Below are 21,866 nucleotides of genomic sequence, written 5' to 3'. Positions count from 1 at the left end.
CAAACTAAGAGTCAAACACTTAATAGGCTAAGCCACACAGGCACCTGCCCTTGTGTGTGTGTGTGTGTGTGTGTGTGTGTATTAAATCAGATAATGACATGCTGTAGATAAAATAAAAAAGAATCAGGGAGAGGGGAGTTGGAGGGTTGCAATGTTAAATGGTAAGGTGTCTGGTAGCCAGGACAGGTGTCCCTCAGAAGTTATAAGTGTGATTTAAGCAAAGACCTGAGAATACGAGGATTGATCCACACTGATATCTGAGGGAATAACATTCCAGCAAGGGAAGCTGTAAGTCCCTGGGGTAGAAACAGGGACTATGAGCAGAACAGGATAATTGAAGTATAATCAGCAAAGGAGAGGTAAATGGACTTTGGGGTGGATGGAAACAGATGGTGCAGAATTCTATAAACTGCTGTGAGAGTTTTGGCTTCTAGTTTAAATGGACGTGATGGGCTATAAAAGGATGGCTCAAAGAATTTTTTAAAAATTCCATATACATAGGAAAAGACTGATTATTTTGTAACTACTAGTAGTCACCAAAAGCAGCTCCAAACCTCTTTTATTGATAAATGTCCTGGAAATTACCAGAACCCATTTTAAATCTTTTAGCCAATCAAAAGCAATGCACCTCAGTGAATAACATCCTTTGCCAGTCCCTCACATCTGACAGTCAACCAAAGGACTTAGTCCATTGCACACATTCCTGAGTGCAGATAAACCAACAGTCTCACTCACAGTGATACTCTCCCCCTTACGTCAACCCTTCAATATTTGGAAAAGTCTACCACTCTTTGAAATCCTTACATATCGTAGTGTGACCAGCAAACTCTCTCTTACTTTAAGTAAGCCATAAATTCAGCTTTGTGACTTTGCTTGCTAGTTTGCTCCACAGATTAAATGGTGGTCTTGTTCTTAAAATTCATGAGGGCAGGAATGCTACAGATATGACCTATAGACACTCTCCCTTATGCATCTCCAGGCATACAGGATTGGGAGCTACTCAGTGCTTAAAAAACTCATGTTAGTGAGTTTGGCTGGGGAGACATGGCTGGGGGAGAGAAGTGTAACTAGAGAAGTGGTATTTGAAGTGAATTTGTAAAATATTGAGGTGGTAGTCAGCAGAATATTAATTGCATGAAGAGTGGAAAGGAAAATGAAAACTGAAAAATAACTCCAAGGTTTTCTTATTGTTACAAATGTGTAGGTAGAATGGAGTGTCAATAATGGAAATAAGGAGCACAGGAAATAAAGCAAACTTGAAATGTAAAGAGACTCTTGGACATGTTGCGTTTAATGTCCATTCAGGATCTCTAATAAGCTCTTGGAAATACGTGTAAAGTATCTCACTGTAGACAGATTTTCACATTGAGGTCAGTGGTTCACGCATTTACAAGTCACTGAAAAGACATTTGCAATAACGAATGGAAGAGGGCATAAATGGATACGTAAATGTCTGAATAAGTGAATAAAAGTATGTGGGAAAAAAACAAATATTTGAAAGTTGGGCATACAATTGCTATTCCCACCAAATACCCTGAAGCAGCTTTGAGGGTTAGTTTGCATATTTGAAAAAATAAAAGAAAGAAAGATAGAAAAACCATATTGTATTAGCAGCGCAGCCTCAGCCTAACCAAAAAGGAAAACACACACACACACAAACACAAACCTGTAAACCGAGTTAGACTTAACTGACCTTTGTTGAACATGCCTTCATATACTAGGTCTCAGTAATTCTATAGCATGTCAGTCAGAGTAGACTTGGACAGAGGAATTCAAAAAGATCCAAAACAGTTTTCATCTCCGTCTATCAAAATTAGCCAGGAAAATAGCAAAAATGAACCAGTTGTATTCAGGCTGCCTCTGCAGCTTTCTGATGGCTTCTCTTGTGAAGCAGCCCATTCCCCTGCCTTCCCCATTGTAAGCCAATAAATGTGCACATGGATCTAAATATTCTCTGTGAGGAATCAGATGGTTGGTTTTTGCTGAGCTCTGGAATTTCCGTGAGCAAATTGAGTAACTTCTAAATTATCGAGGTTCTCACCTTTAAGAAAAAGACAGGTTAAGTAGCTAATGTAGTAATCAACCCAGGATTTTGCAAAACTCTTAAAGGGATGCTTGTTAATCTCTTCTTTAATATATTCGTTCATTCAGCAAGTTTTTATTGAGTACTACCCCAGTGCTATGTATAGGGAATACAAAGGTAAGCAAAATCATGCACGGTTCTTGCCCCCACGTGACTTAGTTTCATGATGGGCCCAAGGTATTTGTCAGTATTTACAATACCTAGATGAATGTCATACATTTATCTATGACATTCTCATTGACAATTTGCTTTATTGCCTTCTGGCTAAAATTTTATTCACTCAGTAAATTTTACTCAGTTAATCTCATGGTATCTGTAGCTTAAAAACTCAGGCTTTCAGAATGTAGATGTGTAGGGGTAAGAGGGTAACAGAGGCGTCCATGGCATACACTGTGTTTGGAGCCCCTCGATTATGTATGTAATTACATGTATGAGCAAAGTGTGCCTAGTGTTTAGGGACTTGGACTCCAGGATCAGGATAAAATGGGTTTGAAACCTGGATTCTCCACTGACCGGTTATTTGGCTCTGAGCAATTCACTTATCCTCCGCCAAAAACCCCTAAATTTTATGTGCCATTTGGTGGGATCATTATATACAACTTATGTAGTTCCCCTTACAACTCTGGAAGTAGATATTATGATTCCTTTGGACAGGTAAGGAAACTGAGATTGAGAGGTTACAAAAGACTCAGAGCTTATAACTGGTGGGTCAGGATGCAAACACAGGATTTTGACTTCAAGTCCCTCTTTCTGTTTATCATCACATCATCTTTGTATCACTGGCATCTCATCTTTGTATGCCCTGGCATGCCCCGCACAGTGCCAAGGACTAGGTGGCACCACTCCTCCCAGTACTTATGAAGAAGCAGCTCCTCCCTGGTGAGGAGGAACCTTACCCTCTATCCAACTCTGTGAGTTTTGGTTTCCCTATCACAGATGTACTTTTGCAACACCAATTAATCTTCCCCTTCTCTGAATTCCGAAACTGCCAAAGCCTCTCCTCATTGTCAGCGGATATCTTGGAAACCTCATTTTCAACGTGTTCTCCAATAACAGCAGCAATTATTCTTAATCATTATTTATACTAATTTGATGCTTCAGTGAGATTATGTATTATGCCTGTCCTTCCTAATTTTTTTCTTTTTCTTTTTTTTTTCTTCAAACTGTAAGTGAGAATCAATGTAATGGATTGATGTCAAGTTTTAGGTAGCTATTAACATGACTAGGGTTATCTAACCTTATTACTTTGATTGTAGTTTCTCTTCTGTGTCTTCCAGCAAACTCTCAAATTGATTTTAAAATGCTGCTATTGACCTAAAGATTCTTAACAACAGGAGGTTTAAATGCCTTTCATTGTTATGCTTCCTGCTTATAATACCAATTACTATTCAAAGTTTGCAGCAGGAAACTTAATTCCAGTGTAGTTTTCAGTACAGAGTCAAGGGCTCCATGTCTCCTATGGACATAGATGGAGACGAGGGGTGACCTGTCATTCAGTTCCAACTGTCACACCTGGAAGAAGTCCCCTTTCCCACATGCCTGTGGAGGGCCATCCAGTTTTTCTCAAATGTTGTTTAGGGACTGCTGACTCAAAGAGAAACAGGAGAGAACTTGGGCTGAGGGCTCAAAGGACCTGAGTCAAAGCCTTTGCTCCGCTACCAGCTGATTTTGTGGCTTTGAGTATAATGCCTGATCTATTTGAAGTCTCAGTCGCGTGATTTGTAAAATCAGGATATTAAACTCCATCTCAGGAAAAGTAGTATTTTCCTTAAATAAGAGTCAGTGCTTGAAGAGTACCAAAATTAAATACATAATCCATAATTGTGTGTATGACTGTGTGCTTGTATTTGTGTGTGTGTCACGTGTCTCTGATCGATCAACCTTCAAGCTGTGCCTGCCAAATGTAAGAACTGTGGGTCCTCCTCCTCCTCCCTCTGCTACCCTCTTCTTCCTTCTTTTCTTTTTTTTTCTTTAATTTCATCACAGAAGGGTTTCCTATAGTAACTAGAACTTTAGTTGAAAGAGGAGGACATCCCACTAGGTTTAGCTTGAACAAAAAAGGGAATTAGTAGGTTAATGCAGGCTTTCACAGAACAAGCACACTGTACCATTATTTTCATTTGTTCTTCTTTTCTTTTTTCAGGTAGTTGGTTCAAGTCTTTTCTTACATCGCAGATATGTTCTTTAAATGTTAGAATATGTGTGTTCCCAAGTTTTGTTCTTCTGAGGCTCAATCACCAAGGACGTTCTTCCTCCATTTAGAATCTCAGCTAAAGACACTGGTTACCCCACAGACCAGCCACTGGTCACCATGTCTATGCAGAAGGGTGGGCTGAGATGGGACAGTTTTCTGAAGAAAGTTGATAGATGAAGCACCCTGTGGACAGACATTACATAACAAAATGGTTATAGAAGTGTTCATCTGACATTTCACTTTACCTTCTTTTAAAAAACCCTCTCTTTCTACCAATCCGATTTTGTTTTGTTTTTCAAAAATGTTATGTTATACACAGTTCCTGTTCAACATGATGAGTCTTTTTAAATCTATTTCTTTTTAGACTCTGATGTTTTCCAAGTATTTTACAAATACTACATGCACCGCAATCATGCTACAGATTGAAGTTATTAGGTGAGGAAATTTCAGGTAGGCTTTTAAAGAAATGGTTCTGGCCCTGGGCCCTCCTCCCTGCATTTTACTGTCCTCTGCTCAAGTGCCCTCACTAGACAGTGAGTAGAGCCTTGCCTTGCTCAGAGCTGCAGAAGCCTGTCTGCCCTTCTACTTTCAAAATCCTGCTAGGTCAGCATAGGAGATTCTATTTCCCCATCCTCCATGCTTAGTATGGTTGTGGAAAGGGTCGGAAGGCATGGCCCACACATAGCTGTGTGACCCTGTGCAAGTTAAGTAACCTCAGTGGCTGGTTCTCTTATCTTCACAGAATGAAAGAGGATGGTCATCCTGGGTGGCTCAGTCAGTTAAGTGTCTGCCTTCAGCTTAGGTGATGATTCCAGGGTTCTGGGATTGAGCCTGCATCAGGCTCCCTGCTCAGTGGGGAGCCTGCTTCTCCCTTCCATCTACTCCCTGTCACTCATGTTCATTCTCTCTCTCTCTCTCTCTCAAATTGAAAACCAACAAACAAAACAAAATGAAAGGGGAAAAGGAGTAGACTTCTGCTTAACTTGTTCCATTTTTTCTAGGCATGTTAAGTGCTAACTTCACTCTAATCCTTCAAAATAGATATCAAAATTACTAAATCTTAGAAATCAAAGAATCACCAGCTACCAAGTAAAAAGAGCTCTAGGCTTTAGTCAGAAAGTCTGGATTCAGATTCCAGTTCTGCTTCTTATTAGCTTATTGGCTTAAACTGGAACAATTACTTTATATGTCTCATTCCAGTTTCTTTTCTGTAAAATGAATACAAGCAGACTTTCTTCGAAAGTCTCATGAGAATAAAAGATAACCTGTTACGCATCTGCAACAGTGTCTGTCGAGCAGTGAATGCTTAAGAAATAGCTGTAGTGTTAATGTTAGTGCATGTGCCTGTGCGTGTGTGGGCATGTATGTGTGTGTACACACGTGTGTGCATGCATGTGTGCACCTACATGTGTGTGTGTACGCACGTATGTGCCTGTGTATTATAAGGATATAATACCCCCAAAATACTGTGTGAGTGTATTATTAAGGAAACAAATCTGGCTCGTGCTGACGCTGGCACAGCCCCAGAGCAGTGAGGATTTAACCACAAACCAACACATAGAGTAATTCACAGCATTTGACTTTGTAACTTTTCTTATATAGCTCTTATTTGAAATGACTATTGTTTTTCTCTACCTATAAATACATAATATGTATGCTGTGGCTGTCCAGATGGACAGTAACACCGTCTGTCTCTGTATCTCATTTTCAGTTCTAGAATAGGAGTGCCATTTATGGGGAGTGGCTTTAACAGGGAGCCCTCATTTTTGAGGAACAAAAAAGTGAACTTTGAGTATAGCTGTTCTATAAGCCATACCAAACCAAAACCATACCTCAATTTTGGGTGAATATTTACGTGGGCATGTTCTCCAAATGCAACGATAGCTGGTTATTTTTCTTAATTTATATTGATCCATGCAACTCATTTAGTTGTTGATTAATAATTAATTTTCAAGGACTGAAGTAGAAATTAGAAAAATGATACAATACCTCAAATTATTCAATTGAATATTATTAATTGAGCATTCAGTAATTATACCATGCCACATGAGTCCTTCCATGATACTTTATATGTGTTTTGTCTTTAATCACTATAATGGGATCTTTGCTGTAGATGGTTGCTCCACTGATAAAGAAAAGTTAGAAAGGTAAAGTTTAGAATGTTTTCAAAGATTAGGGAACTTGCCCAAGGCTAGAAAGATAATAATGGCAGGGCTACTTTCTCAGGTCTGTCTGGATACAGAGTTCTCAACCACCATGTTAAATAGTACCTCTCTGTATTGCAATAATCCTGTAATAAATTGTATTAGGTCTTAAGGATATAATAGCCCCCCCCCAAACAGAATTCTTGTCCTTAAGGAGGTTAGACTCTATAACTGTGCTACCCATTATGGTAGCATGTTGAACAATTGAAATGTTGCTAGTTTAAATTGAGACATGATGTAAGTGTAAAACACATTGCATTTTAAAGACTGTACAAAAAAAAAGAGTGTAACATACCTTATTGACAAGTTTTATATTGGTTACATGTTCATATGGTATTAGTTAAGTAAGATATATTACTAAAATTCACTTCATCTGTTTCTTTTTTCCTTTTTTAATAGAAATTATAAAATTACGTATGTGCCTTGCATGTGCCAGTGTGGGTTGAAGAGGCAAAGTAAACAGTCAGTTTTAATGCATTTTGAATAGTTTCAGAAGACACAAGCACATGGGAAAAGCCTGAAGAATCATGAAGTTTCCTGAGAGATGTGAGCTGCAAGTGAATAGTTAGTACCGAGATAAAAAGAAACAAAAGGTATTTCAGGAAAAGAAAAGAAAATATTTCATTCAGAAGTGAGAAATAGCCCAGCACATTTAGGGAACATCAAGACATTCAGTAAAGAGCAAAGAGTAGGAAGACAGATGTGGCAAACGCCTCTCAGCTTATAAAAGGATAATTTTTATTATGAAAGACTGGGAGCTACTCAGGACTGGGGATCTTGAATATAACAAATTCCACATGTATCTGTGTAAAGAAACTTTTCCACCAAGCAAATACTGGCCCTTTCATCACAGTCACTCTTGACCTCATTAAAGAATATTAAGGAAAGCTACGAGTAGTGTTATTGATTGGAATTTTGGACTTGTGTAAATCATATCTTCTGCTTTTTGTCAAATACATTTCTTGGGTCTAGTTTTCTTTCTTTCTGTCTATAAATGATCCAAGCATAACTAAGTTCTTAAATCAGGTTTACACACACATAACACACTCACCCAAACAACTATTAAAATTGAGATGTGTAAAGATGTTGGAAATCAATATTGTATATAATTCTAGAAGCTTCTCTCTTGTCTTCCATTTGAGTGCCTTAGCACACACATTTCACTCCAGTGAGGAGGCATGCTAATACTCTTCTAAATCTGGGATAGGGCAGGACAAGCCCATTATTTTTCACAAGAAATCAGGAAAGATCCTGCTTTTTGGAGTGTCCTCCAAGAGGATACACCTAATCAAAGAACCGAAAAGCTTTATGGAGAGGTATTTCTGTAGGAAGAAGAAAGTCAAAAGATCAGGGTAAGCAGTTTATAAATACATTTTCTAAAGCCTTCTAAAAGAGTAAGTTGTTTCCCAATGAGTGTCCCTAAAGCACTTAATTCTTGCTTCCAGCCTATTCACTTCTGTCATTATGTAGCAATTCTTTATGTTCTCACAGTTATCAAAACACTTAGGATATCCCCAGTGTTCCACAGATATTTACATGAGTGCAAGAAAATATGAATGAATGAATTAGACAATCAGTCAACTAATACATTAAAATCCTAGCTCTATCTTGAACTTAACTAAGTATTCTTGAGCAAGTAACTATATGTTTCTGGATCTTTTTTGTTTGTTTGTTTATTTGCAAATAGTGTGACCAAAGAGTTTCCTTTTTCTGTGGTCCTATGCATTCAGGATTATAAATTTGCAAGACTCTCTTTCTTCTCTTCTTTAGCTCAATAATTAAAAACAAAACAAAACACACACACACACACACACACACACACACACAAAACAAAAGAAGAGCAGTAACCCTCCTACCTGCCAGATTTGAAATCTATTTAGTAAGAAAAGTATGCCAATGATTTTTCTCCCTCTCTTTTGTTCAGAAGCCCATCCTTCCATGAGCAAATAAACAGTTTATCCATATGGTTTTCCATTTTTTAAAAATATTTTATTTATTTATCTGACAGACAGAGATCACAAGTAGGCAGAGAGACAGGCAGAGAGAGAGGAAGGGAAGCAGGCTCCCTGCTGAGCAGGGAGCCAGATGCAGGGCTCAATCCCAGGACCCTGGGATCATGACCTGAGCTGAAGGCAGAGGCTTTAACCCACTGAGCCACCCAGGCACCCCTGGTTTTCACTTTTTGAGAATATGTTTTAAGTATATGTCCTTAAAGCTATTTGGGTTTGTTTTTTTTTTTAATAGAGGGAGAGTAGAAACATGAAGTCACAAAAAATGATCACTTTATTTCAAAAGACTCTCAAGAATTTTCTCAAACTATGTAGGCATATGCCACTTTCATGTTTCAAATAAAACCTAGAACATGAACACTCAGTACATACCACTTGATAACATGTGAAGTGAAACATGTATACTTGAAGGGAAGTTTCCCTGTATTTGTATGCAGCTTTCTAAATTACTGTGTATTTGTGGAGTCCCTAAGTGAAAGTATTTTCCATTTTCATTTATTCTTCCCCAACGTTCCTTGGGATAATTGTAACTAGCATTTATTCAAGATCAATTTTAGAAGAAATAAGTTACTTTCTATAAGACACAGACTTGTGAAAAATATCTTAAGTCACTCTTTTTATGTTGACAGCTTCTGAATTCAGAGCTGAAGTTATTTTATACACTGCAATTAAGTTGAAATGGTGATATAGTGGTTTAATATTTTTATGAAATTGCCATACTTCTGACATATCACATATTTTCATGCTCTGAAAAACTCTAGCACAGTAAATTACTGTGCGAATCACATAGCACCTATTTTTTTTACAGAACAGAAATTTTCATCAAATTTATTTATCCATTCAGTGCACATTTACTGATCAACTAGAATGTGTCTAGATTCTTTAATATAAAGATGAATACTAGAGCTTCTGCCTTCAAGATTGTACACTCTCATAGGGGATGTGTGTATGTATGTGTGTGCACATATCCATACCACAGACAAAGAGAATATTAAAATAGTTTGTTGGATAATTGATAGAAATTGGTAGAAGGGCAGAGAACTGCATTATTTAGAACTTTCAGAGAATCAGGAATCAAGACAGCATTAGACATACAGGAGATATATTGAGGGAGGACTGGGATAAAGTTTTGATCAGGATGCAGGTCTGATGCCTGTGGAAGGAGAGAGAAAGAAGACTTGAGATAGGAAGCATCTCTCACTGCATCTGAATTCTAAAAAAGTTCATTCAGGGCCATGGGGAATCCTCAAACCAAAGTCTTTCAGTGGAAGAGTCCTACTTTTTGTTAGAATAGGCCTGCCATTATACCCCATATGTGTTCTGTCTCTGGCTGGGAGAAACCTGCACAAAGCATGACCTTGACAGTAATGCAGCTGTGAATACAAAGGGGCAGAAGCTGTGGCCATCAGTCAAGCAAGCTCTCCAGAGCTGGAGATGTGAATGGCTCATTTTCATGGTGGATCCAGATACTCAGACCATTATAGGAGATTAGTAATATCTTCCTAAAAGAGATGTGATATCTCTGTGATTTAACAGTGGATACAGAGATGCTCAGATGAGGGCTGATAAGGGGCAAGTTATTTCAACAAAGAGGTATAGTTCAAGTTAAATCAAAGAGGAATGGAAGAGCTGGTTATGGAGTTAGTTATTAGCACTTTGATATTGGTAGAGTGTGAAAAGAAAATAAAGCAGGAAGTGGTAAAACATGAGACTGGTGAGGTCAAGCAGAGGCCAAATAAAGAATGAATTTATTTTGCAATATAGTTACCCAGTGAGAAATGAGGAGCCATTGCAAGGATTCAATCAAGGAATGTCATGATTATATATGAAATTTACCAAATCAATGTAGTAGCTGCTGAGAAGGATAGACAAGCATTGGGAAAACTAGGTCCATCTGGAAACTATTTTAGTAAGGTTAGCACCTGTATCAGGACAGTGGTCAACGGAATGACAAAGACAAAGGGTACATGATATAGTTAGGAGGATGTAAACCACATCAGATGCGATTGTGGAATGTGAAGAATGATTTGAGGATGATTTACAGTGGTGCGTCTCAGTTGTCTGGCTGGATAATGATATTAATAACCAAGTTGAAAAAAAAAAGTAATAAAGAAGTGGTATCAACGAGTGTGTACAGTGTGACACAGTCAGTTGACTGAGTACAGAACTTTGAGTAACACCAGTTTCCTTAGATGGAGAGAAGAGAAAGAGCCAGGGAAGAGATGTCATTAGGGAGATATGAAGGGACTTTCGACGTGGTAGAAATATGGTGTTTATAGCAGCATTACATTTCACGAAGAGCAGAGTGCACTGTGGTCTCAGTCGTGCAGCTAGAGCTGCTAGTGCTGCCTTGTGAGAAGTGATCATTACATTTTTAGAATTTTACAAGCCAGTTGTTAAGGGTAGCCGTTCCTAAAAATTGAATGATATAAACTTAAAGTAAATAGTTTTAAAACAGAGGTAATGAATATTCAAATCTGATTTTCTAATTATTTTACTCAATTTTCCTATTATCTGCGATCTCAAGGTTATTTATGTCTCATATCTGTAATGATAAAAATACTGTAAGAGTGTGCTATTGCATTTCTCTTCCCAGCTCCATGTTCAGTGATATTATATTGAGAGCTTGAAGTCAGCCATGCTAGGAATATTTTTATCGTGAGAACTGAAAAATGCTCCAAGTAAAGGTTGTTTTGTCTTGTTTTGTTTTCTTGGAGAGCCCTCTATTGATGGAGATCTGGTCATGGGTAGTCTAGAAGTATACTTTCAGCTTAGATGCATGGGAGCAAATGGTAGTTCCTTAGATACAAGTGTTGCCTTAGGGCATTGGGCTTCATTCTCAGGAATGGATGGAGACCAGCTACAAGAGGTTTGAGTTTGCTATAGGCTCCGGCAAGTGAATCAATAAGCAAGAAGAGACTAAAATTACCCTAGAGATTTGAAATTTTTAAAATATTTTGGATAAATGAACTGTCCTGTGTAGAATACTTATTTGTCTTCTGGGCTTGGAGAGAGCACAAAGTATGGGAATAGATAGTGTGGTAGGAGTGAGGTATTAGTAGGGAAATGAAGCTAATGGGGTATCAGGTCCTCAGGTATCCCCAGTGAAGTAAGAGGCTTAAGTCATCTTCTGGAACTGAGTTAAACCAGATTGGAATAAAATCAAGTACTAATAAGCATAGGGAAAAGCACTGATGGGCATTGCCAAAGACTCAACTGAGAGCAGAGGCCTTAGGAGTACATAGGAGCTCATCTGCACAGCTGGACTTCTGTGCTGAGGTATATGTGTGGAGAAGGTGGATGACAGTACTCGTTAAGGATAGGATGTTTTGGGTGAGGAATGGCGGAAAGCCTGGAATGAATAGGATTTGAAGGTGCTGGAGTGCAGCATCTTCTGACACGGGACCCAGATCAACAGAAGATCTGGAGTAGCTAAGAAAGGTCAGAAAGAGATTAAAAGCCCCACAGAGGAAAAAATGGTATTCGACGAGAGATTTTCTAAGAAGCCATGGAAACCCTGGTCAGAGCAAGAGCAGGTGCCAGATTGCAGACTCCCAGGACAGGCTTGGTTGTTCACATCTGTGAGAGATCCAGTTAGCTTAGGGGCTTCTATTCTGTAGAAGGCAATTCAGGTCCCTGTTTCAGTTTGGGGCCTGGTTAACAGAAAGGACTAAAATACAGACAAAATAGCCCCAGTGAGAAGAGAGAAGAGGACTCTCTCAGATCAGATCATCATGTGGTTGGGTTCTTAATAGTCAGATTTTGGCCCAAAGTTTGAAGGAAGTGCTTGTGAAAGGATAACTGATGTTTGTGCTCTATACCTTAAAGTGACCTATGACTGTAAATGCCAGATTCTAAAATGAAGTAAGTGAAATGTAGACACACACACACACACACACACACACACACACACACACACACACTTTTTAAAAAATGACTTCATGACTACGCATCCCTTCAGAATCTTGAACTGTATAGGTCTGGACCTGGAATGGGGAATCAGGAGAACCAACATCTGCAACTCTTTCAAAGCTGATTGCCCTCTTAGTCAGAAATCAAGCTGGTAGCATAGGAAATTCAGATCTGTATGCCTGGCCTGATTCTCACATTAATTAGAGTTTAAATAAATTATTTCTTTTTTAGGACTGGTTCTTTTCTGAAAATAAAGAATTTGAATGACGTGACAACCTTGTCAGGGATCCTATGAAGTGAAAAACAAACAGAAACCTCAAACAATCTCAAGCAAATGAGGTTTTATTTTGTTTGTTTTGTTTTAAGATTTTATTTATTTATTTGACAGAGAGACAGTGAGAGAGGGAATGCAAGCAGGGGGAGTGGGAGAAGCAGACTCCCCACTGAGCAGGGAGCCCGATGCGGGGCTCAATCCCAGGACCCGAGAATCATGACCGGAGCCAAAGGCAGATGCTTCAATGACTTAGTCACCCGGGTGCCCCTCAAGTAAAAGAGGTTTATTTGAAAAGTACAGGAAAAGTTTGTCAACTTCTTTAAAGGTGGCATGACTACATCTCAAATCATGAACTTGTGTGTGTGTGTGTGTGTGTGTGCGCGTGCATGTACCCGTGCCTGTGGGGCCACTTATCTCTCGTTTCTGCCACTCTTTTTGTCTCTGCTTTGCCCTTTCCCTCTGCAGACTGTTTTTTTGTTTGTTTGATTGGTTGGTTGGTTGGTTAATTGGTTGGTTGTTTTTGTTTGTTTGTTTGTTTTTCCCCACTGGTTATCAGTGACAGACATTAGCTTTAACCTGTGAGCCTGCTGGGGCATAATGGCTCAAGTTCCCAGAATCCTTTGAACACTGTTTTTCTTTAGATTCCTATACTGAAGAGGGGAAGAATCTCACTCCTTAGCTTGGTTCAGGTGCTCAAGAAAATGTGGCATGGTGGCCAAAAATCACTGGACGCAAACACAACTGAATGGAATCATGGAAGCCCTTCCCAAGAAGGAGGCATGGACTGGGCACACTCCCTCAACCTTTCGTACAGTAGCCTTCAAGCCTGCTTTATTTCCTAAGTATTCACAATCATTTGATAGTTTTTTGCAGTTTCTACTAGATACTCATAGATGTATTATTCTATAAAGCTCTTTAATACATTGTCTTTCCCTGTTACAGATCATGTCTCAGGAGCTTATGGGTTCCCTTTGTTGCTGTCCTCTGTGTAGTACAGGGTTCATCTGGCACAGAATCTGTGTGATGTAAATGTGGATTGTTGGCTTCATAAGCCCTTCCTTCACAATGCAGTCTCTAGAGCCCTGAGTCCTAACAAAGACTTCTACTGCCCTGAGCTCCTTGATTTCAAAATACTCAGTTGGGTCACTATATTCACTGGAAACACACAAATTATATGTAAAGACTGGGTATGTGTCAAGCCATAGCCAAAAACAACAGAACATGAGCATAGAGACAACTGGTGAGAAAGCCACAGAGGAAAAGCTCATGGGAGAGTTACAGGCTTTGAATTCTGTGCCAGCCTCTACCTCCCCTGACCTTACAGAACATTGCCTTTTTCTCTTCTTTTCTCTTTTGTCTCATCAGAATGGCCACAACCAAAAGTATTAACAGTGCTATTATAGAAGGAATCAGGGGGTGATCTAAAAGTGCAGGAGAAGGACCCCTAAGCCAGCTAGGGGTGGGTAGGGATGTTAGGGAAAATAATCTAGAGGAAAAGGCCAGAAGTCTCTGTATTTATCATAACATATGAAATGAGCCTTCACTGCTGAAGCTGGAGACAGAAATCACAGAAGCTGGGCATATTATTTTAAACATGTTTTCCCTGTGTCAGATTTCAGAGGGCATGGAGTCACCTTCTCCCCATTTTCCCACCTCTCCTGCCCACCCATAGACATCCCTCACTCCTGCAGGCTGCTTTACAACAAATCCTGGTCTAAATGAAGAGGGCAATCTCCCAATTACCCAGAGTCCCCATGGGCAACTCCGGAGCAAGTTCAAGCTTGCTTCTTATTCTTTACTTGATAAATTTTGACAGCATGTCAGCTTCATCCTCTCTTCAATAGCCATCAAATATTGATGGGTGGAGCAGGTGTGCTTCCTGGGGTGCAAATAAAATGATGGTCTGAACTTCAAGTCCTTTTCAAGAACATAATTCCACTATCCTCTGGATGGAAACATGGAGCTGTCTCTCTCATGTCATATTACGGTTCTGGAATGACAGAGTGATAAGCTGGCTCCTGACAGACACCTGGCAAGCCAAGCTGGAGACCAGAATTGTGGCACAAGCTTCCTTAAGGCCTCTGCAATTCATCTGCTAAAACAGAAGTGTAACTATTCCCTCTAGGGTGTCTCAGCCGGGGCAAAGATCAGTCTGTCCAAGTCACTGCTTGGAAATGTGTGGGGTACTTCTGGTTGTCTTGAAGAAAAAGGGATTGCTGCTGGCATTTAGCTCTCTGGAGGCCAGAGTACCATTCCTCACTGTGGAGAATTGCACCAGAGAAAATGCCAATATGATTTTGTAGGTAACTAGGCTTTATCTCCTGGGGCATGCACAGCAATGCCTGAGACTCCCTTTCCTCCACCCCAGATCCTGAAGAGGTCACCAAGCCTTCTGTGAGTCTATCATCTCAATCAATGGTCTTCCAACCATTTAGTTCACACACCCTATGGAGAATTAAGAAAAACAGCTAAATATCCCCTCACACATTTTTAGTTGACATCTACAATTTTTCATCATAAGTGTAAATAGTTGCAAAGGATGTAACTTATAGCATATTGTAAAAAACTAACATTTAAATGTAAAACTGTTATATCACTCTTCTAAATGTATTCAATGGAATCTAAATACTAAGGTGATTTTAATACCCACCATCCTCCATTTTAAAAATACCAGAAGAAGCTCATATATAACAGCAAGAAATCTCACTTTGTCACTTTTTTCCCTTGAAGTTGTATTTCCAACCTACTTCCCCCCAGAATTATATCTAAATATATTTGTTATGCTTCAAAGTCTTTTATTGATCAACCTATCAGTTGTATCTGAAACAAAAATACATATGTAAATTAGATTACTCCCATTTCCTGGGACATAAAATTCTAAGTGTTAATTTTTCTTCTAGATTAAGTTATTATTACAGCCATCATTCATACATTGATCAAAACTACATACATGTATTTTTTTAACATTAGCAAATAATTACTAAAAATAAATACAGATTTTTATGAGAAGCGCATCTCAAAGAAATGATTTTTTTTCAATTAGTGCACATATCCATGGATGAATGTTATTTAAGGATAGAATAAAACAGGATTCAACATCAGTTTTCTTCTTATTCTTCTATTTTTTTTTCAAATGTAAGCAATTAGAAAACTGTTTTCACATATATAAGTTGGATGGGAATAGACAGATTTTGTTTTAGCAACTTTCCTGATTTTTTAATCTCCTTTTGATTAATATACCAACGATCATAGCAAGATCTTTCATCAAAAGTCATTTTAGTGATATATAGTTGCCACTTTTATTAGACCTCTTTCCTAATGTCATTGAGAACAAAAGAAGCACCCCCATTGCCAAAGGTTTTATTACTTAGGCTCTGGCCTTTCTCTTCTGCAACTCTTCACCAGTCTTTTAAATTATCTTCCGTTTGGTGGCCCTGAGGTGTTTCCTGCTAGAGAAGTAGGGTAGGGTAGGTGAGAGGCCCCATTTCTTTTGTAGAGAAAGGGGTTTTCTCAAGAAAAAGAAAAATAAGAGAACTTACCTGATGTCTCCCTTAATCCCAGGAGTTTGCTTAGACTTTAGGAAGGATCTGCAGGGAAGTTGTAACAAAAACAGCTGTGTACCCTAGTGCCTCTCTCACAGGTTGGTTTTGGGTTTTTATGTTTTTGTTTTTGTTTTTTTGGTGACCCAAGGATATACAAGCTGTAGGTTAAAATTTACTATGGTAAATAAATGTAAAATAATCCACTCTCTCTCCTTTATCCTCATATATTTTGCTCTGTGTAGACCTTTGTCATCTCTCATCCAGACCAGGAGTTTTTTAATACATTAAAATACAATGTGGGCTATATATGCAATTTTAAATTTTCTAGTAGTCATATAAAATAGTTTCTAAGGCACTATTAATATTTATTTAACCCATTATATGCAAAATATTATCATACATGAGTTAATAGTGATATATTTTTATATCCCTTTTTATATTTCCTTGCATTTAAATCTTTGAAATCCAGTGCATATTTCACATTTATAACACATCTCAATTAAAATTAGCCTCATTTTAAGGGTATAACAGGCACTTGTGGCTGCCTGCTACCCTGTCTTACAGTGCAACTCTCTTGTGCGATGAAAAACGCCTACATTTCTCTTCAATTTTAAAGGACTCTCCATTTTCTTTGATACAAAGTCTAAACTCCTTAACATAGCTTACAATGCTTGATGATGAAATCCCTGTTTATATACCTAGTTCCATTGTTCATCACTTCTCCAAGTTCCAAAACACTGGAATATTCCATGCTCTTCACACCCATTTCTCTTTCTTATTTGGCACTCTTTTCACAGATCCTGTCCTCCTGTGCCTCTTCCACCCTCACCTTATTCTTTGAGGTTTAATGCTTGGCACAGAAGCTGGACTAACGAGATTATTTAGTGAATAAGTTATTTATTGAAAACACCTAATGACTAAATCTATCCTGCAAAGGTGGGGGGGTGGCAATTACATTTCTAGAAAGGGGGTAGGATTGCTTGTGTGAGGACACATAAGATGTCTCCCTTTGCTTAAATGCAAAGATTAAATGCTACTCTAGGTTACAGGGAAAAAGAAACAGGACTGAGCAATTCTGTCGCTCCCCCTATCAGATCAGAAAGGAGCCTGTGAAATGAAAATGAGAGGAAATAGGAGAATGGCACCTCCCTCCACCTATATGAGCAAACCAGCCTCCTAACCCCAGCTCTCCCAACAAGCTGTTCAAAGCAGGTTGCAGACTATCTCTAAAGCATGTAGTCATCTCAAAGGGAAAAGTCATAAGGTGCAAGTTCCCTTAGCTCTGCTGGTATCTATGGAGTTGAGACCTCTCTCTCATGGTTTTTAGACATGATCAGTGGTACCAGTATTGAAAATGGATAATGAGAGGTATGTTTCAGTCTTTCTCACAGAGAGATTTGTCCAAAATTAAGAGATGTTATCATTCTGCAGAACTGGCCATATTAGGGTCCTAGCTCTTTGAATAATTAAAACACCCATTCCATGGCTTTGAACTTTTGCAGGAACCCTAAAATTTAGAAAGCTGTTTGTTGCTGCTTGTTCTTTGCACCCTGTTCATAGCAGTGCAGCTTGAGGTCAAGATAGTTGTTAAATTCATCCTATTTCCCATCTCATAGCACACAGAAGGGGGTAATAGATAATATATATTTGTTGCATTAAATTAAATTAAGTTTAAATTACCTAATGATTACCTAATATGCAAGTGCTTAAAAATACATATTCCAGGAATAGGAAAAGATATATAGACATTTATTTAAACAAACTCTTGAGTCATTAATATGTGCACAGCACTGTGCTAGGATTTAAAGATATAATGATAACTTGGGCTATTTCCTTACTGGGAGAATTTTAAAATCTAGTGAGATAGACCTATCTGATAGCAGAGAAACTCATAGTATTTGTTAAGTAGTAATGTAGTTTTGGGATTTGGGAGATATAGTCCAGGTAATTATATTGCCTGCAGCCTATGAATGATCAGCACAAAGCAGGTGTACAATGAATGTGGGATGAATGGATAATTGGATGAATGGATAATTGGAATTGTGATTTCTTTTTTTTTCTTTTTTTTTTCTTTTCTTTCCAAAATGCCAATCATAGTTCTCTGTTTTCAAAAGTTCCAAGAAAAGGGAAGAGAGAAAAGTTGAGAGAGAAGAACAAATTTCTGCTTACTTGATCAGGCCAACATTCCAGAAAACCCCCTCCCTCTGTGCTTTTCCATTGTAAAATTTAATTAAATTCACCCTTGCAACATGCTAGATACCTCCCACCAGAGTTATTCTGTAGGATCCTTTTTGTTTCTAAAAGATTTCTTGGGAAAACTGAAAAAAAATCTATTTCAAGAAAGCACTCACTCGTGTTCTTCTACCTCAGGGGCCTGTACAGGTCATTAGACCCAGAGACTACCTGGGAGGTACTCAGGGACTGGGGAGATCATGACTTTGGTATTTGAAGAACTCTGCCCACAAGTAATTTGTGTGCCACTTTGTTTGCCTAGAAGACTACATATACACGTGGCAAACAGGGAATATAGAATATTTTGCTAAATTTGCTATTAAATCCCAGAGTATTTGTTTCCTATCTAGCTGAGATCCTACTGTGTAGTTGGCCCTTTATACATATATGGTACTATTAAATCCTAATGATTATTAGTGGGTATTATATTGTTATCTCCATTTCAAAGGGAGAAGCCAAAAACTCAGAAAGGTTAAATAATTTACCCAAGGTCACACAGTAAGTGGTCGAGGTAGAATTTTTTTTTTAAAGATTTATTTATTTGACAGATAGAGATTACAAGTAGGCAGAGAGGCAGGAAGAGAGAGAGAGAGAGAGAGAAGGAAGCAGGCTCCCAGCTAAGCAGAGAGCCCGATGCGGGGCTCGATCCTAGGACCCTGGGATCATGACCTGAGCTGAAGGCAGAGGCTTTAGCCCACTGAGCCATCCAGGTGCCCCTCGAGCTAGAATTTTTAACTGTTTGCCCAACTTTAAAGTATGATATTTTAACCAATGACCTTGCTGTGTCAAAATGGTACACAAAGGTAAGTGGATATTTCTTATCCCCTTGCAGCTTCCTCCAAAGGTAAGTGATACTTTTTATCACCTTGCAGCTTCCTCTTAATCTAAATCAGTCATTCTCAACAGGTGGCCATTCTGTACCCCCAAGGGACATTAAGCACTGTGTCAAGACATTTTTTTAAGATTTTATTTATTTATTTGTCAGAGAGAGTGAGCGCAGGCAGAGGGAGAAGCAAGCTCCCTGCTGAGCAAGGAGCCCGATGTGGGACTCGATCCCAGGATGCTGGGATCATGACCTGAGCCGAAGGCAGCCGCTTCACCAACTGAGCCACCCAGGCGTCCCAAGACATTTTTGATTGTCATGGCTGGGTGTTACTACTAGTGTCTAGGGGACAGAGGCCAGGGATGCTTCTAAACCTACTATAATACACGGCACAACTTCTCACAATGAAACATGGCCCAAAATGTCAATAACACCCAAGAGAAAAACCCTGATAGAAGCGAGAATTAAAGATAAAATATTAGCTAAGATTTTTTTTTAATTCTAGAAATTAAAAAAAGTTCCTACTTTATGTTTTTAAAGAATTGTTAGAAGCATATTTAAATACCTTATGTCATTTAAAAAGGAGTCAAACAACCCAAAGCCTCTGGATTGGAAGGTTGTTCCTGTATCTCAGTAATAGAGATTTCCAGACTTTCCTTCCTAAAACACTGCCACAAACATGCCTCGCTCAGCTTCTAGCATTTATTCTCTCCCTATAGAAAAGAAAAAAGTCAGATTAGCTCAGTGTGGGTCAGATGACTGTCTGTGTATTCTGGCAAATGTGGTCTATCCATGTGTATTAGAGAGCATTTCCAGAAAAAGCAACCTCCCTAAGATAGTTTGCCACCAACCTGTATCCATTACTGATATGAGCCAGTAAGCAGTGTCACTTGAGAATATAGATAATATATGTCATGTGAGTTCTAGATAAGATCATATGGATCTTTCTTAGGTTCTCAGTGCCGAAGATTAAGTATGTAACTGTTACTTCTTAAAACCTGTGGGGGTGTTTGGTTTCTGACTGCATGATCACTCTAAGCTTCACTGTAGTTGGGGCTTGACTAGATCCTTACATCTGAGGCTATAATTTAGCTGCTAATGAGCATACATCCATTTTAGTTTAGCTTTTTAGGAAATGGAGCCTTTGCTCTTCATGGTCCTTACCTTGCTTGCAAAGCTGTCAACCCAGTTCTCTCATCCCAGTGTCATAAAGCACCACAATTTTATGAGACTGACGCGCTGCCCACTGCGCTAAGAAGGCGACGTAAGGCACTACAATTTAATTCAGATTTATATTTGGCAGGTGTTTATAGAATATTCGTTATGTTCTAATCACTTCATGTTAATGTTAAATCCTTCTGTTATCTCCTGGTAACCTCTTGTAGAGAGTAAGTTTCCTCTAAGTGAAATAATTCACCTAATGTCATATAGTGAGTAGAGGAGCCAAGACTCAGATGTAGGCACGCTGGTTATTCTCTATTACCACCTCCCTCCCCTGTCAGTGTTCAGTCCTGCCCTGTCCTGAACCCCACCCCTCCTGACAATTTCAGAGGTTCTTTGCTCTTTGGTGTGTGGTGGGGTTTGGCTGATGGGAGGCAACCACAAGAGACAGGCAAGTAAAGGGAGGGAAGAGTTACAATATTTTCTCCCCTTCCTCCAAGACATCTGAGACTTGATTTTTAACAGTACTTTCACCCTCAGTGACTACAGCTGCTGATAAGTGAAACCAGATGCATGGTTCTGGTTCTCCCAGGCCCCAGGGATCTCTCTCTTCTTCCCTTGACCTCTCAGAAGTAGTTGTGAGAAAATATCATTACTCTTACTTGTCCTTCCCTGGACACCTCAGAATTCTTTATTGTTCTGTTTAGCCTAGCCTGCTTCTATGAAAATTGTGTCATCTTTCAGTTCCCTTGACTTATACCCTTTTGAGTGGAATTCTAGCCACTGTATTCTAGTGTTTTGTTTGATATATTCTAATCCCTCCAAAGATGCGGATGACTTGTTTCCCTGTGTGGACTGCTTTTCCCTGGGGCTCCAAGTGGGAGAATGAGAGCTCCACCCATGTATCTGATTTTAAGTTAGGCTATGGCTAGAGTCTGAGCTATACAAGTTGCCATGAGTAGCTCCCTAAAAATCACTTCCCAAATCTTATCTGATGTCTTTTAGAAAAGTTAGTGGTCCTTAATTGACTTAAATATATATATTTCCATAAAATCTAAACTGTGTTTATCTTGACTGCTAGAAAGCTTAAAGCAAAATTTAGTAATCAATTACATTAATTCTATTTGTTTATTTTTAGAGCATTTTTATTACCACTTCACTATTTTATTGCCATTTTAACATGTATTATATAAATTTAATATATTTCATGTGCTTTTTGAGGAAATTTTATGCGTTATTTATAGTAGAAAGACAATTTGGTGAAGGCAAAAGCACTTGAATTGGACTAGAGACTTTGTTTCAATGTAAAATTGTAGGACCTCTTTAAAGTTAAGTTTTCTCATCTAGGAGGGTGTACCCAAGAACATCCACAGGGGCAGCACAAAGATGGAAGTAGACTATTATGGTGTTCGCACAGGATAGTATATCATTG

Source organism: Meles meles, chromosome 8 (genome assembly GCF_922984935.1).
Source record: "Meles meles chromosome 8, mMelMel3.1 paternal haplotype, whole genome shotgun sequence".
In the NCBI taxonomy this organism is placed as follows: Eukaryota; Metazoa; Chordata; class Mammalia; order Carnivora; family Mustelidae; genus Meles; species Meles meles.
This window is presented reverse-complemented; position numbering follows the sequence as displayed.